The sequence below is a fragment of the Lissotriton vulgaris genome, unplaced genomic scaffold (assembly GCF_964263255.1).
Source record: "Lissotriton vulgaris unplaced genomic scaffold, aLisVul1.2 SCAFFOLD_2858, whole genome shotgun sequence".
Taxonomy (NCBI): Eukaryota; Metazoa; Chordata; class Amphibia; order Caudata; family Salamandridae; genus Lissotriton; species Lissotriton vulgaris.
Window position 1 is genome coordinate 261,267 of NW_028247625.1, and position 16,553 is coordinate 277,819.

The 16,553-nt window shown below is 52.1% G+C and overlaps 5 non-coding genes and 1 pseudogene across 5 annotated transcripts; all 6 read right to left on the reverse strand.

Annotated features, from left to right (window-relative positions):
* Positions 1 to 9,000: 9,000 nt before the first annotated feature.
* On the reverse strand, positions 9,001 to 9,191 carry LOC147665106 (U2 spliceosomal RNA). Its single transcript, XR_015305031.1, has one exon. It is a non-coding gene; the product is annotated as a U2 spliceosomal RNA (small nuclear RNA).
* Positions 9,192 to 10,192: 1,001 nt separating this feature from the next.
* Positions 10,193 to 10,383, reverse strand: LOC147665107 (U2 spliceosomal RNA). The gene has a single exon (XR_015305040.1). It is a non-coding gene; the product is annotated as a U2 spliceosomal RNA (small nuclear RNA).
* Positions 10,384 to 11,351: 968 nt separating this feature from the next.
* On the reverse strand, positions 11,352 to 11,542 carry LOC147665108 (U2 spliceosomal RNA). Its single transcript, XR_015305042.1, has one exon. It is a non-coding gene; the product is annotated as a U2 spliceosomal RNA (small nuclear RNA).
* A 1,010-nt stretch (positions 11,543 to 12,552) lies between these two features.
* On the reverse strand, positions 12,553 to 12,743 carry LOC147665109 (U2 spliceosomal RNA). Its single transcript, XR_015305043.1, has one exon. It is a non-coding gene; the product is annotated as a U2 spliceosomal RNA (small nuclear RNA).
* Positions 12,744 to 13,712: 969 nt separating this feature from the next.
* LOC147665110 (U2 spliceosomal RNA) lies at positions 13,713 to 13,903 on the reverse strand. Its single transcript, XR_015305044.1, has one exon. It is a non-coding gene; the product is annotated as a U2 spliceosomal RNA (small nuclear RNA).
* A 969-nt stretch (positions 13,904 to 14,872) lies between these two features.
* LOC147665111 (U2 spliceosomal RNA) lies at positions 14,873 to 15,049 on the reverse strand (annotated as a pseudogene).
* Between the last annotated feature and the right edge of the window lie 1,504 nt (positions 15,050 to 16,553).

The window sequence follows — 16,553 nt, forward strand, 5'->3', positions numbered from 1 at the left end:
TTGCACTTCTTGATCCCTTTGCATGATTTTGCGTCGTGGCCGGACTGCTTGCATATCCAGCAGAATTTCACAGGGCAGTCCTTGCCGGCATGGCCCGTGCCTTCGCACTTCCTGCAGGTGAAGGGTTGTCCTGGGTTCTTGATCCTCCCTATGTCTGATCCTAGGTAGAAGCTGGCCGGTGGGTGTTTCAAGCCATCTCTCCCTGATGGGTCTTTGTGGAGGTTGATCTGTGCCTGCCAGGTCGGGTTCCAAATTCCGTTGGCGTCCCTGACCTTGGTAGGACCTGTCAGGATGGTACCGTATCTTTGGAGGAGTGACGCGATGTCCGTGTCTGGGATGTGGGGGTTGGTCATCTCAACCGTTATCCTCTTCTCCGTGGATGCTGGCTCCATTCTTGTCGTCACACTGAAGTTGCTGTAGGGTGTCTCCTCCTTTTTCCCTTGAAAGAAGTCCCGGTCTTCTTGAAGAGCGCTTGGGTGAAGAAGCTGAGGAGGAAGATCATGCCCGATGCGGGTGCCTGGCAACTCAGTATCTCGTCCCCTTGGACCCCTGCTGGCTTGAGGATTTTATTCACGAATGAGGCTCGCTCCATTCGGGGTCCAGTTTTGTATTTTATCTCCCACCGCATGAGCTGGGTGTGCCGGTGGGTGATGCTGTACCCATTGAAGGGTTCGGGGGCTGTCCCCTGCCTGGTCCTACCTGACCCTTCCCTCCACTCCCTGGTTTGGCTGCCTTGGGGTTTCCAGGGGCTCCTGTTTGCCCTCCTGGTGCCTTGGGCCCTTGGGCCTGGGGTACCGGGGGTTTGGGGGGACCAGCCTTCCCTGCGCTGGTGCCCGCCTCAACAGGGGCCTCCTTACTCGCCGCCTTGCCGCTGTCCCCAGGGGGTAGGGGGTTAGGTGTCTGGGCGTCCGGCTGGGGGATGCCTTCTGGGGTGGTCACTGAGGGTTCAGTGTCCATGTCCTCCATTTGGTTGGTTGGGGGGTGTGCCTGGTAATTACTGGGGTACCACTGGTTTACCAAGTTCGCCCTTAGACCGTCCGCCTGGGTTCCTGGGGTGTCTCCCAACAGACCTTGGAGGTCTGTAGTGCAAGAAACACTGGTCAGTCACTCCCAAGACCTAGGGCAGGGTTATAGGTGTTTCCACCTAAGCATAAATCCCCTTACCAGAGATCTGGGTGCTGTTCAGGCCTGTGAAGGATGTTAGGAGGTGTTTTAAGCCTCCAGCATTAGTCCACCCAAACGCCAGGAGAGAGAGAGTTAAAAGCGCGCAACGTTACCTGTGCTCTAGGAGCTGGCCGCAGGCCCTTGGGGGTTCTACTTTGCGTTCCTAGTGAACAAACAGGCACCAGCACGCTGGTGTCCCTCCTCCGCCTTAATTAAAAGTGTGTCGGGCCGTCACGAAAATTTGCATAAATTTGCATAAAGCAAATTTACTCGCCTCACAATTCAAAGTCGTAATATCACTCAAATCAATATTCAGCTGCGCAGAAACCGAGCTGTGAATCTGATAAGAACAGATTTGTTTTGAAAACCTTTATTTAGTTTTAAAGGCACAAGTACAGGGTAGATTTACAGATACATTTACATTGCCATTTTCCAAGAGAGAGCGATACATTGTATTCATAGCCACAGGTTACAGAGCGTGGTCTAGGGTATGGTTTACGAAATACATCATCCAGGAGGGGCAATATCAGTATAATGCTATCAGAGTCACAGGTTACAGAGCGTGACATATGGCACTTCCGGTGAGTACATTATCCACTAAAGCCAGTATGTTTCGTTTATAACCACGGGTTACAGACCGTGTTATACGGCAAGCCTTATAAGTGCATTATCCAGAAAGGAGGACTAAAACTTTATTGGGCCTATACAATGCCAATCCTATTGTATACCCGGTGGCAGGGTAGTGCAGTAGGTCGTTCAGGTGACCCAGCCTTTCCAGTCCGAGAAACGCCACAGAGCTCTAGCCTGGGAGACCCCAAAGCGAGCATCGTCAATGTGGACGTACGTGTGCATCTTGTCCAGGCAGATGTTCCTGCAGGCCTTCGGGTGGAGCACTTTATGGTGGAACAGCAGTGCATTGCGGGCCTCCCACAGTGTCTCTTTGCCGCAATTCAGGATGCGCCATGCTGTTTGGAGGTAGAGATCTGGCAGGGACCAACCATACAAGACCATTTCAAAAGTCAGTGTCTGGACGTGGGCAATGTTCTGTAGGAAGGGTCTCAGCAGGGCCCAGAAGGCCCGGGCGTGGGCACAGGTCCAAAACAAATGGTACACAGTTTCTGCTTGTGGGCAGGAGTCTCTGGGGCACCGGTCCACGGGTGCGAGTCTCCGCCGATGCTGGAAGGCTTTCACTGGAAGGCAGGCGTGGGCGCTGAGCCAGGCAAGGTCTCTGTGGCTGTGGGACAAGCCACGGTGGCCAATCAGCTCCCAAACAGATGAGCATTGGGCCTCCGAAAAAGGGCCAAGCAGGGTTGGTTGTTCCAAAGAGTTCAAATAGTTCTTGAGTTGTTTGGCCTGGCAGCGAGCTGCTGGAGGTATGGCCGCAATGTGCAAAGTGTCCATAAATTTAACCAAAGCGGTATAGTACTCAGGCACAGTCTGGGCTAAAGGTGTAAGGTTAGAGGGGCTGTAAAGGCCATGCTGCCTGAAGGTTGCCCCCATATAGTATTTCACATATGAAGCTGCATGCGAGGGGATGACAGATTCCAGTCGGGCAAAAGTGTGACAAAAAACTTTGGACATCAGAAAGGTAGACACATGAGGCATCCCCTTACCCCCCATCCGCCAATGCTTACAGACTTTTGAGCGACTCAGTTTTTCCATCTTGGAGCCCCAGAGGAAAGTGAACAACAGCTTAGTACATTTCGCCAAAATGGATGGGGGGGGAGGAAAGACCATGGCTAGGTACAGCATTAAGGGCATTAACACAGCTTTGACAATAAGCACTTTGCCCTCCAAAGTCAGGGTGCGCGTGGACCACAGTGAGATTTTCTTTGATAGCTTACCATACACTTCGTCCCAATTTTTGGTTATCGGTGCCTGCTCTGCAAAGAGTACCCCCAGAAGCTTAATAGGTTGTGTGGTCACTGGTACCTGGAGGGTGGACAACGTATCCCACGGGCCCATTTTCGAACATATGCACTTGTCCACATTGAGCCGCAAGCCGGACACCTCTTGGAAAATAGATGCCTGCGTAAGTGTTCTACGAACAGACTGTGTATCAGTGCACAAAATCGTAACATCATCCATATAGGCCACTAGTTTGGCCTGAGTGCCCCTGCCCCCTGGTACAAACACCCCTCGTATGATTTTGTCCCTTCGCAGATGGCACAAGAAGGGCTCCAGTGCGCACACAAAAAGGGCAGGAGACAATGGGCAGCCCTGACGCACCCCGGACAAGATGGGGAAAGGCTTTGTGTGGTAGCCGTTGATGCTTACCACGCTGTTGGCGTTAGCATATAAAGTCTGCAGCATGCTCACCACCACACCTGGGATCCCCAGGCGCTGCAGTGCTGTAAATAGAAAAACATGTGACACTCTATCAAAAGCCTTCTGGAAGTCCAGGCTCAGGACTCCCAAGGATGTATGTCTGTCAGCATGGTAATGGATTACATCCCTGAGCGTGGTCAGGCTATCTACAATAGACCTCCCTTTCACAGCACAAGTTTGGTCTGGGTGGAGTACATCCCCTAAAACAGCACGAAACCTACGCGCTAACACCTTAGAGACCAACTTGTAGTCTGTATTGAGCAAGGAGATGGGCCTCCAGTTCTGCAGAGATGTCACCTCCCCTTTTTTATAGAGCAGAACGATGATGCCTGTAAAAAAATCATTAGTGAAGGTGTTTTGTTGGAAAGACACCGCCACCATGTCCATGAAGTCTCGGCAGAGAAGGTCCCAGAAAGTTCTGTAGAATTCCCAGGGCAGCCCATCAGGGCCTGGGCTAGAGCCTGGGGGAGCCGTGCCCAGTGCTGCAAGGAATTCCTCCCCGGTAAAGGGTCCTGCTAGATAGGTCTGCTGCTCCCTGTTTAAGCCCACATCAGCCGCCTCACAGTATGAGTTTAGTTCTGCAAACAAAGGGGGGTTAGTTGGGGCAGCATATAAGTCACGATAAAAATCATGGGCGATCGCCTGGCATTCAGCGACCCCTTGTTTGCATACACCGTGTACATCTTTCAAAGTGGTGAGCAGTGTGTGTGACCCCTGGGCTTTTTTAAAAAAGAAAGAGGTACATTTCTCATCCTCAGTAAACTGCTTAACCCGGGATTGGAACATAATGGCTTTGTTCCTCTTTGTTAGCCATTCCGACATTTCCTTCTTTATAGCACGTACATCTTCAAGAACAGGTTTCCCGGCCGCCCCCAGTTGTCTTACCAACACCAGGTGGTTTTGTAGGGCGCGGAAGTCCTTCCATTCCGCCTGCCGGATCAGCTTCCCCTGTGCTTGGAAAAAGGTGCGAGTTTTTGATTTAACCCACTTCCACCACATGTACTGGGAGGGGAAGTTCGTTTTAGCAGCAGCCCACTTAGTATACTGTTTACGGTACTTGGCTATGATATCAGGGTCACGTAACAGGTGGCCACCAAGTTTCCAGGACCCCGGCCCTCTCTGTGGGCGCTGCGGGATGGTGAAGGAGGCGCACAGCAGCTGGTGGTCTGAAAAGGGCACCGGCTCCAACTTACAGGAGGTAGATGTGACAGCCTTGGATGCAAAAATATAGTCAATGCGTGAGCGGACCTTTCCGTGTTCCGCCTCCCAGGTGAAACCAGTACCTGGTGGTGAATGGTGCCTGTGGGTATCAAACATGCCTAAATCATGTAACATTTTAGTTAGGAAATGAGAGGTAACATCAAGTGTATAGTCAGTTGCCAACCCCTGGCGGTCTTTAGCATGCAATATACAGTTAAAGTCTCCAACTAGGAATAGTGGCGTTGCTCCCGTGAGGAATGGTTTGATAAGGGCGAGTAGCTCCGCCCGGTCCTGTTTGTGGGGGGAAGCATATACATTACATACTTTAATTGGGATACCATCCATCAGGAGAGAAAGCAGGACCGCTCGGCCGGGGTCCAGCACTCGCTCCTCAGTGAGCTGCCAATGTCTCCGTTGGAAGAGTACTGCAATGCCATCATTTTTCCCAGGGCCACCGGACCAGACTGATGGGCCATCCGGCCAGTGGGCCTGCAGGGATGAGTAACGGGGCTGAAAAGGTAAGTGGCATTCCTGCAAACAAATAATATCAGCACATATATTCCTGCAATAGTCCAAAACCACTGTCCGTGTGAGGGGGGAGTTCATCCCTCTCACATTGCAAGATGCTACAGTGACCGCCATCAGCATAGTGTAAAACAATATGTTAGCCATATTCATTATCTAGGGTGAGATGCAATCATTCCATCCGTTTCACAATCCTGTACCACTAAGTCATCATCGGATGGTGGGTGCATGGCATGCATCAACAGTGCCTCCAGATCCGGCGTGTTGTCCAGATCTGTTGTCTGGCTCCCTGCGCAGCCAGTGTCTAGTGGCCTGTCGGAGAAACCCTCCTCGGAGTCCGAGAGGGAGTTAAGGGGTGTATATCTGTTCCCCCTGGTGCCCCTGTCTAGGGAGGACACCCGCTTGCGTAGTTTGATGGAGGAGGCCTGGTCCCCCGTGCTTTTTGACTCCTTATTCTTGCGTTTGTTAGTAGTGACCGTTTTCCACCCACTGTGATCCACGCTGGAACTCTCCACATTCAGGCCCAATCTAGGAGCAGCTACGGATGTGCTGGCGGCAGCTCTTCTGAGCTCACTTAACACCTGGCTCACACGGCCGTCCCCACTTTCAGGCATACTGTCGGCCACCACACTTGGCGTAGCTACATTCAGGGTAGGGGGGTTAGACCTGCCAGGGTAGGGGGGGGAAGGCTTTCGCCACAGATGCGGGTTCCTTACTGGGGGGTGGGGGTTGTGACTTTCCTGCGCGTGCAGCCCTACGCTCCATAGCGCTTTGTTTAAGGCGCGCCGCTTCTGCCTGCTCAGCCAGTTCTTCTGGGCTTGCCGTGCAGTCATCCCCAAAACCTGGATTCGCTGCAAGAGCTGGGTCAGGGATCTCCTCCCCAAGACTACCCTCCTCTCTATGCTCCTCACCTTGCGCACAGTGTCTGATTTCCATACCCTCAAAAAACCCCAATATGTCGGAGTCCGGTACAGTGGGATGGGGCTGTGTTCCCTCCGCTACCTCCACCCTCACCCCTTCACCATCAGCAGAGCTAGGGGCCTGAGAGGGAAGGTTTGAGTCTGGGAGAACTGGACCGCTTCTGTCTGCCGCTGCGCCACGTGCTAGGGTTGAGTGTGAGGAGGCGGGTGCGCCACTTGGACCTGCAGCTGATGCATAGGAGAATTTGCTCTTGGGACAACCTTTAAAAAGATGGGAGTCACTGCCACACAGATTACACTTCTTTGGAACAGAGCATTGATTTGCCCTATGATCTGAGCCCCCACAGTTGCGACACACCATCCCTGAACACTGATCCTTGCAGTGCCCAAACTGCTGACATATTCTGCAAAAGAGGGGTTGCCCAGAGTAAACTAGAAAACCCTTATTAGGACCCAGAGCGAAGGTCTGCGGTGGGTGTGCAAATCCCCCAACACCTGCAGGGTCCGGTTTGAAATTCACAACATACTTGCGCTTGCCGTTCCATATCCCACAGATATTCTTTATCTTTTGCCCCCCACGAATCACAGTACAATAACGCTGTAAGAAAACCTCTATGAGTCGCGGGTCTGTGTAGGGGTTGTACATATGAACCACAAGCACAGTTTCTTTAGGCGCAGCCATGGAGGTAAAAGACAGACCTTGCCATGACTCATGATCCTCATATTCCCTGGCAGTACGTAGAACCATCTGACACACAGAGTCACTAGAGAAGGTGACATCAAAAATACCTCGAGTAGAAAAATCTTGTACACATTCAATTGCCCTCTCTGCCACATGACACTTTTGTTTCAAGATATCTTCAACTATGTAAAGCACATTCTTTTCCTTTCTATATCCCTCCTCAATGCTAATTCTCACTGAGTTGGGCACAAAGTCGAAATTAAAGGCTTTGGGGGCCTCTGCTGCTTTAGAGTAGGTAGCCATGGTGAGCGCTACCTCCGCCACTCGCGCTTTGCCTGCTCTGCTGTCTCAGTGAGAGAGAAGGGAGGGGGGATGAGGGAGCAGGGAGCAGGGCTGACAGCAGCCTCTGCGCATACAGAAGCCAGTCCGAGGAGGAGGGCAGAGCCCCCACCTCCGAGTCTCTTCACAGCTCCTCTCTCTGCCTGGGAAATTGCAACAAAGTTTCAGCTGCCTCTGGGATCTGTCCGAGGAGGAGGACACGGCCCCCACCTCCAGGCCTGCCAGGCAGCTCCTTACTAGGCGCGGTGCAACACAGTCTCAGTCTTACCGGCTTCCAATGAAGAAGTAGCAGTGTGGTGGGGGTGTCACGACCCCCCCAGCGGGGGCTCTCCTTCTCCGGGACGCCTGGCCTGCAACGATGTAGCAGCTCCTCCAAGATGAAATGGGAGGCAGGGGAAGGCCCGGGCCCGGCTGGGCCAGCTGGCTCCACGCAGAATCTGCAACAATGTTGCAAGTCGTCCCCGGTGACTGGAATCTCCGCTCCGCAGCTGCAGGCTCCTGCTCCAAAGAAGCCCCCTAGGTCTCCCACAGGCTCGAGGCTTCAGCCAGGTCCCGGGCAAGCCAGGAGTCGCAGGCCCGTCCTCTCCGCCTTAGGGGTCCCCCAGTGACCTCTCGCCGACGATGCTCTGCCCACCTCACCCTAGGAGAATCAGCCTTGCCCCGGACAAGCCAGGGAACGAAGGCCCAGCCCCACAGGATCAGTGGAACAGAAAGTCTCTGTCCTCAGGTGCCCCTCACCCTTCTGGACGCAGCCTGGCTCCGGTCAAGCCAGAGAGACGCAGGCCCAGCCCTTCAGGGATCAGGGTTCACTCCCAACCCTTCAGCACCAACCAAGCATTACACTTGATCTTAGCCAAAAGGCCGAGAAGCGATAACCAGAATGGTGGCAGAATGAACGCCTCCCGAAGCAATCTACCTTGGAGACCCGGACCGGGGTCTTCCCTCGCACCGTCACTGGCCGCCCTTTCGCCTCTTTTTCTGACTCCCGGCAAGAGCTCAGCATGTGCCGGTGGAAAGGAGGCCCCGGCCTCAGGCCTTCCCCCGGCTCCCAGAGTCCTCCTCGGCTGTCGCCTCATTAGGCGTCACTTTGCATACCCACGTTCTCCTCTTTCTAGTATTTGCATGTCCCCGCCCCTTCCTGCGCACTGCTTCCAGCCGGCTGGCCGGAAAGCCTGGCAGCCAGGGGATGCTGGGAATCAGGCCAGGAAGCCCTGGACAGCTCCCTGGCCGGAAGTGGCCGGACCCTCGCCCTCGCTTGCCCGGGACACTGCTCCCCTGCAGCCTGAGGCCTATAGATAAGGCTTGGCCGTTCGTGGCCGTTCGGGGACGGGCGGGGCGGGCAGAGAAGGAAAAGGACTCTGTATTTTCCTTCTTGCTCAGAGAAGCCAAGGGCAGTGCCCACTTCTCTGCATGCCTGCCTGCCTGCCGGCCTGCCTGCTTCCCTCCCTCCCTCCCTCCCTCTCTCCCTCCATCCATCCTACTGACTTGCTGAGAACCTTCCTCCATTCGTTCCCCAGTGAAATGGATCCAAACACCAATGAAACTCTGCTGCTGCAAAAACAGTCTTTTTCCCACGTTTGTCTCTTTTCAAAGTGCAGCGTCTGGATGGAGAAGGGAAAAAATGGAAGAAAAAAAAAAGTTACAAAAATAAATAAATAACGCACGGCCGGGTGGCCGCAAAGTGGCAATTAAGTAAAATACATACATAATTAAGGCAAGACACAGTGACCAGTTTGCTTTTATTCACACGCAAACACAATAGCGCCACTTTACAGGGTTTGGTAGTGAAGCGCTACTTTCGTTTTCTCGTCTATTTTTCAACAGCATTGTTTTCCCCGGGTGGGGAAGTGCACCATTCCTGGAGGTACTGCAATACCAGGTTGATGCGTGGAGTGGACAGAGCAAGCTCCTATTCCATCTCCCTGTTCCAAAAATCAATTTAATATATGGTCCCCAGATAGAGGACGTATCAGATATTAAACTGATAAGAACAGATACTACACTTGATCTTAGCCAAAAGGCCGAGAAGCGATAACCAGAATGGTGGCAGAATGAACGCCTCCCGAAGCAATCTACCTTGGAGACCCGGACCGGGGTCTTCCCTCGCACCGTCACTGGCCGCCCTTTCGCCTCTTTTTCTGACTCCCGGCAAGAGCTCAGCATGTGCCGGTGGAAAGGAGGCCCCGGCCTCAGGCCTTCCCCCGGCTCCCAGAGTCCTCCTCGGCTGTCGCCTCATTAGGCGTCACTTTGCATACCCACGTTCTCCTCTTTCTAGTATTTGCATGTCCCCGCCCCTTCCTGCGCACTGCTTCCAGCCGGCTGGCCGGAAAGCCTGGCAGCCAGGGGATGCTGGGAATCAGGCCAGGAAGCCCTGGACAGCTCCCTGGCCGGAAGTGGCCGGACCCTCGCCCTCGCTTGCCCGGGACACTGCTCCCCTGCAGCCTGAGGCCTATAGATAAGGCTTGGCCGTTCGTGGCCGTTCGGGGACGGGCGGGGCGGGCAGAGAAGGAAAAGGACTCTGTATTTTCCTTCTTGCTCAGAGAAGCCAAGGGCAGTGCCCACTTCTCTGCATGCCTGCCTGCCTGCCTGCCGGCCTGCCTGCTTCCCTCCCTCCCTCCCTCCCTCCCTCCCTCCCTCTCTCCCTCTCTCCCTCTCTCCCTCCATCCATCCTACTGACTTGCTGAGAACCTTCCTCCATTCGTTCCCCAGTGAAATGGATCCAAACACCAATGAAACTCTGCTGCTGCAAAAACAGTCTTTTTCCCACGTTTGTCTCTTTTCAAAGTGCAGCGTCTGGATGGAGAAGGGAAAAAATGGAAGAAAAAAAAAAGTTACAAAAATAAATAAATAACGCTCGGCCGGGTGGCCGCAAAGTGGCAATTAAGTAAAATACATACATAATTAAGGCAAGACACAGTGACCAGTTTGCTTTTATTCACACGCAAACACAATAGCGCCACTTTACAGGGTTTGGTAGTGAAGCGCTACTTTCGTTTTCTCGTCTATTTTTCAACAGCATTGTTTTCCCCGGGTGGGGAAGTGCACCATTCCTGGAGGTACTGCAATACCAGGTTGATGCGTGGAGTGGACAGAGCAAGCTCCTATTCCATCTCCCTGTTCCAAAAATCAATTTAATATATGGTCCCCAGATAGAGGACGTATCAGATATTAAACTGATAAGAACAGATACTACACTTGATCTTAGCCAAAAGGCCGAGAAGCGATAACCAGAATGGTGGCAGAATGAACGCCTCCCGAAGCAATCTACCTTGGAGACCCGGACCGGGGTCTTCCCTCGCACCGTCACTGGCCGCCCTTTCGCCTCTTTTTCTGACTCCCGGCAAGAGCTCAGCATGTGCCGGTGGAAAGGAGGCCCCGGCCTCAGGCCTTCCCCCGGCTCCCAGAGTCCTCCTCGGCTGTCGCCTCATTAGGCGTCACTTTGCATACCCACGTTCTCCTCTTTCTAGTATTTGCATGTCCCCGCCCCTTCCTGCGCACTGCTTCCAGCCGGCTGGCCGGAAAGCCTGGCAGCCAGGGGATGCTGGGAATCAGGCCAGGAAGCCCTGGACAGCTCCCTGGCCGGAAGTGGCCGGACCCTCGCCCTCGCTTGCCCGGGACACTGCTCCCCTGCAGCCTGAGGCCTATAGATAAGGCTTGGCCGTTCGTGGCCGTTCGGGGACGGGCGGGGCGGGCAGAGAAGGAAAAGGACTCTGTATTTTCCTTCTTGCTCAGAGAAGCCAAGGGCAGTGCCCACTTCTCTGCATGCCTGCCTGCCTGCCGGCCTGCCTGCTTCCCTCCCTCCCTCCCTCCCTCTCTCCCTCCATCCATCCTACTGACTTGCTGAGAACCTTCCTCCATTCGTTCCCCAGTGAAATGGATCCAAACACCAATGAAACTCTGCTGCTGCAAAAACAGTCTTTTTCCCACGTTTGTCTCTTTTCAAAGTGCAGCGTCTGGATGGAGAAGGGAAAAAATGGAAGAAAAAAAAAGTTACAAAAATAAATAAATAACGCACGGCCGGGTGGCCGCAAAGTGGCAATTAAGTAAAATACATACATAATTAAGGCAAGACACAGTGACCAGTTTGCTTTTATTCACACGCAAACACAATAGCGCCACTTTACAGGGTTTGGTAGTGAAGCGCTACTTTCGTTTTCTCGTCTATTTTTCAACAGCATTGTTTTCCCCGGGTGGGGAAGTGCACCATTCCTGGAGGTACTGCAATACCAGGTTGATGCGTGGAGTGGACAGAGCAAGCTCCTATTCCATCTCCCTGTTCCAAAAATCAATTTAATATATGGTCCCCAGATAGAGGACGTATCAGATATTAAACTGATAAGAACAGATACTACACTTGATCTTAGCCAAAAGGCCGAGAAGCGATAACCAGAATGGTGGCAGAATGAACGCCTCCCGAAGCAATCTACCTTGGAGACCCGGACCGGGGTCTTCCCTCGCACCGTCACTGGCCGCCCTTTCGCCTCTTTTTCTGACTCCCGGCAAGAGCTCAGCATGTGCCGGTGGAAAGGAGGCCCCGGCCTCAGGCCTTCCCCCGGCTCCCAGAGTCCTCCTCGGCTGTCGCCTCATTAGGCGTCACTTTGCATACCCACGTTCTCCTCTTTCTAGTATTTGCATGTCCCCGCCCCTTCCTGCGCACTGCTTCCAGCCGGCTGGCCGGAAAGCCTGGCAGCCAGGGGATGCTGGGAATCAGGCCAGGAAGCCCTGGACAGCTCCCTGGCCGGAAGTGGCCGGACCCTCGACCTCGCTTGCCCGGGACACTGCTCCCCTGCAGCCTGAGGCCTATAGATAAGGCTTGGCCGTTCGTGGCCGTTCGGGGACGGGACGGGCGGGGCGGGCAGAGAAGGAAAAGGACTCTGTATTTTCCTTCTTGCTCAGAGAAGCCAAGGGCAGTGCCCACTTCTCTGCATGCCTGCCTGCCTGCCTGCCGGCCTGCCTGCTTCCCTCCCTCCCTCCCTCCCTCCCTCCCTCCCTCCCTCTCTCCCTCTCTCCCTCTCTCCCTCCATCCATCCTACTGACTTGCTGAGAACCTTCCTCCATTCGTTCCCCAGTGAAATGGATCCAAACACCAATGAAACTCTGCTGCTGCAAAAACAGTCTTTTTCCCACGTTTGTCTCTTTTCAAAGTGCAGCGTCTGGATGGAGAAGGGAAAAAATGGAAGAAAAAAAAAAGTTACAAAAATAAATAAATAACGCTCGGCCGGGTGGCCGCAAAGTGGCAATTAAGTAAAATACATACATAATTAAGGCAAGACACAGTGACCAGTTTGCTTTTATTCACACGCAAACACAATAGCGCCACTTTACAGGGTTTGGTAGTGAAGCGCTACTTTCGTTTTCTCGTCTATTTTTCAACAGCATTGTTTTCCCCGGGTGGGGAAGTGCACCATTCCTGGAGGTACTGCAATACCAGGTTGATGCGTGGAGTGGACAGAGCAAGCTCCTATTCCATCTCCCTGTTCCAAAAATCAATTTAATATATGGTCCCCAGATAGAGGACGTATCAGATATTAAACTGATAAGAACAGATACTACACTTGATCTTAGCCAAAAGGCCGAGAAGCGATAACCAGAATGGTGGCAGAATGAACGCCTCCCGAAGCAATCTACCTTGGAGACCCGGACCGGGGTCTTCCCTCGCACCGTCACTGGCCGCCCTTTCGCCTCTTTTTCTGACTCCCGGCAAGAGCTCAGCATGTGCCGGTGGAAAGGAGGCCCCGGCCTCAGGCCTTCCCCCGGCTCCCAGAGTCCTCCTCGGCTGTCGCCTCATTAGGCGTCACTTTGCATACCCACGTTCTCCTCTTTCTAGTATTTGCATGTCCCCGCCCCTTCCTGCGCACTGCTTCCAGCCGGCTGGCCGGAAAGCCTGGCAGCCAGGGGATGCTGGGAATCAGGCCAGGAAGCCCTGGACAGCTCCCTGGCCGGAAGTGGCCGGACCCTCGCCCTCGCTTGCCCGGGACACTGCTCCCCTGCAGCCTGAGGCCTATAGATAAGGCTTGGCCGTTCGTGGCCGTTCGGGGACGGGCGGGGCGGGCAGAGAAGGAAAAGGACTCTGTATTTTCCTTCTTGCTCAGAGAAGCCAAGGGCAGTGCCCACTTCTCTGCATGCCTGCCTGCCTGCCGGCCTGCCTGCTTCCCTCCCTCCCTCCCTCCCTCTCTCCCTCCATCCATCCTACTGACTTGCTGAGAACCTTCCTCCATTCGTTCCCCAGTGAAATGGATCCAAACACCAATGAAACTCTGCTGCTGCAAAAACAGTCTTTTTCCCACGTTTGTCTCTTTTCAAAGTGCAGCGTCTGGATGGAGAAGGGAAAAAATGGAAGAAAAAAAAAAGTTACAAAAATAAATAAATAACGCTCGGCCGGGTGGCCGCAAAGTGGCAATTAAGTAAAATACATACATAATTAAGGCAAGACACAGTGACCAGTTTGCTTTTATTCACACGCAAACACAATAGCGCCACTTTACAGGGTTTGGTAGTGAAGCGCTACTTTCGTTTTCTCGTCTATTTTTCAACAGCATTGTTTTCCCCGGGTGGGGAAGTGCACCATTCCTGGAGGTACTGCAATACCAGGTTGATGCGTGGAGTGGACAGAGCAAGCTCCTATTCCATCTCCCTGTTCCAAAAATCAATTTAATATATGGTCCCCAGATAGAGGACGTATCAGATATTAAACTGATAAGAACAGATACTACACTTGATCTTAGCCAAAAGGCCGAGAAGCGATAACCAGAATGGTGGCAGAATGAACGCCTCCCGAAGCAATCTACCTTGGAGACCCGGACCGGGGTCTTCCCTCGCACCGTCACTGGCCGCCCTTTCGCCTCTTTTTCTGACTCCCGGCAAGAGCTCAGCATGTGCCGGTGGAAAGGAGGCCCCGGCCTCAGGCCTTCCCCCGGCTCCCAGAGTCCTCCTCGGCTGTCGCCTCATTAGGCGTCACTTTGCATACCCACGTTCTCCTCTTTCTAGTATTTGCATGTCCCCGCCCCTTCCTGCGCACTGCTTCCAGCCGGCTGGCCGGAAAGCCTGGCAGCCAGGGGATGCTGGGAATCAGGCCAGGAAGCCCTGGACAGCTCCCTGGCCGGAAGTGGCCGGACCCTCGCCCTCGCTTGCCCGGGACACTGCTCCCCTGCAGCCTGAGGCCTATAGATAAGGCTTGGCCGTTCGTGGCCGTTCGGGGACGGGCGGGGCGGGCAGAGAAGGAAAAGGACTCTGTATTTTCCTTCTTGCTCAGAGAAGCCAAGGGCAGTGCCCACTTCTCTGCATGCCTGCCTGCCTGCCGGCCTGCCTGCTTCCCTCCCTCCCTCCCTCCCTCTCTCCCTCCATCCATCCTACTGACTTGCTGAGAACCTTCCTCCATTCGTTCCCCAGTGAAATGGATCCAAACACCAACGAAACTCTGCTGCTGCAAAAACAGTCTTTTTCCCACGTTTGTCTCTTTTCAAAGTGCAGCGTCTGGATGGAGAAGGGAAAAAATGGAAGAAAAAAAAAAGTTTAAAAAATAAATAAATAACGCACGGCCGGGTGGCCGCAAAGTGGCAATTAAGTAAAATACATACATAATTAAGGCAAGACACAGTGACCAGTTTGCTTTTATTCACACGCAAACACAATAGCGCCACTTTACAGGGTTTGGTAGTGAAGCGCTACTTTCGTTTTCTCGTCTATTTTTCAACAGCATTGTTTTCCCCGGGTGGGGAAGTGCACCATTCCTGGAGGTACTGCAATACCAGGTTGATGCGTGGAGTGGACAGAGCAAGCTCCTATTCCATCTCCCTGTTCCAAAAATCAATTTAATATATGGTCCCCAGATAGAGGACGTATCAGATATTAAACTGATAAGAACAGATTTTTTTTTTTTTTGTAAAAATATACTTTATTTATAAAATTGTAAGGCACATATACATGTTAACCAATCCCATAGGGTGGTGTACATTATAACCTGAGTAGGGGGTGCACGCAGGCACCTGCCTACCGGTTTTCCATCAAGATTTTACTCATAATGCTCTCACTTCTATGTTGAAGTGATGCTGTTTCTAAGTGACCCATTCTGCCCATTTTTTCTGTTTCCATTTTTTCTCTGCTATTTCTTTTCCTTGTCTTTTAATATCAACATAGTAGAAAAGCATAATCTTGTCAAGACACATGTGAATTACATCATTTACATCTAACTCTTTATGTTTGAATAGTAGCAAGTTTCTTGCAATCCATAAGCTTTCTTTAGCACAACTTAGTATTTTCCAGAGAGTTCTGTCTTTATTTTTGGACAGTGAGCTCTCTATGCCATACAGTACTATTTCATAGTTTATATTTCTTAGCGTGGTTATTTCCGTGATAAAAACATTTATTTTATTCCAAAACTTTCTGGCAAAATGACAGTTCCATAGGAAGTGTATGGTGGTTTCTTCTCCTGGGCAGTCTGGTCTCGGGCATTTTGTCGAATTTGCGAGCCCTCTTCTGTGCTGGAAGGTCTTTACTGGTAGAGCGTTGGACACTGCCAACCATGAGAGGTCTTTTTGTGAGTTCGTAATGTCTGTATGGTTTGCTTTCTCCCAAACCAGATTAGAGAGTTTTTCCGTTAGGTTGTTGACCATCTCCATCTTTTCCAACTGCTGCAGTTCTTTTTTCAGCAATGTTCTGGCTTCTAGGCAGTCATTGTCCACCTCCAGGAGTTTCAGCATCTTTAGGAAGGGTTCAAGGCAGGCATAGAGTTTGTGGGGAAAAAAGGCAACCGGTATAGCATTGTCTCTCTGTAGGATTTTGAATTTGTAGAAAATGTCTCCAGCTCCATACCGTACATAGTTGGCTGCGATATTTCTGCCTTCTCGTATTGCTTTGAGGCAGAGGCAAAGATAGTTCGAAAAAATGTATAGATACAGATTTGGCATGTTTTTTCCCCCATTTCTAGGGTGTTTGAAGACCATAGTTCTTTTAACCTTCTCCATTTTGGAGTTCCAAAAGAAGGTAAAAAGGCTTTTTTGTAGTTGTCTCAGCGTGGTTTTATCCGGTGGGTATATTACTGCAAAGAAAAGTATTAGTGGTAAAATGACAGCTTTAATGACCATTATTTTTCCTGTCATGGATAGAGTTCTTGTTTTCCATAAACCTAACTTCTGGTTGATCTTGCTTTGGATGGGGGGCCAATTGTCTTTTCCTTCTGGGTCTTGTGAGAAGGTTATCCCCAGGATTTTTGTCGGTTGTTTTGTAACTTTTACTTCCAGTTTTGCTAGGTTGTTCCAGTTGCCTATTGTGAGGCATGTGCTTTTTTCTGTGTTCAATACCAGCCCTGATGCTTGCGCAAAGAAGTGTGTATGAAGGAGCACTCTTTTGACAGAGGGTGGGTCAGGGCATAGGACAGTTACATCGTCCATGTATGC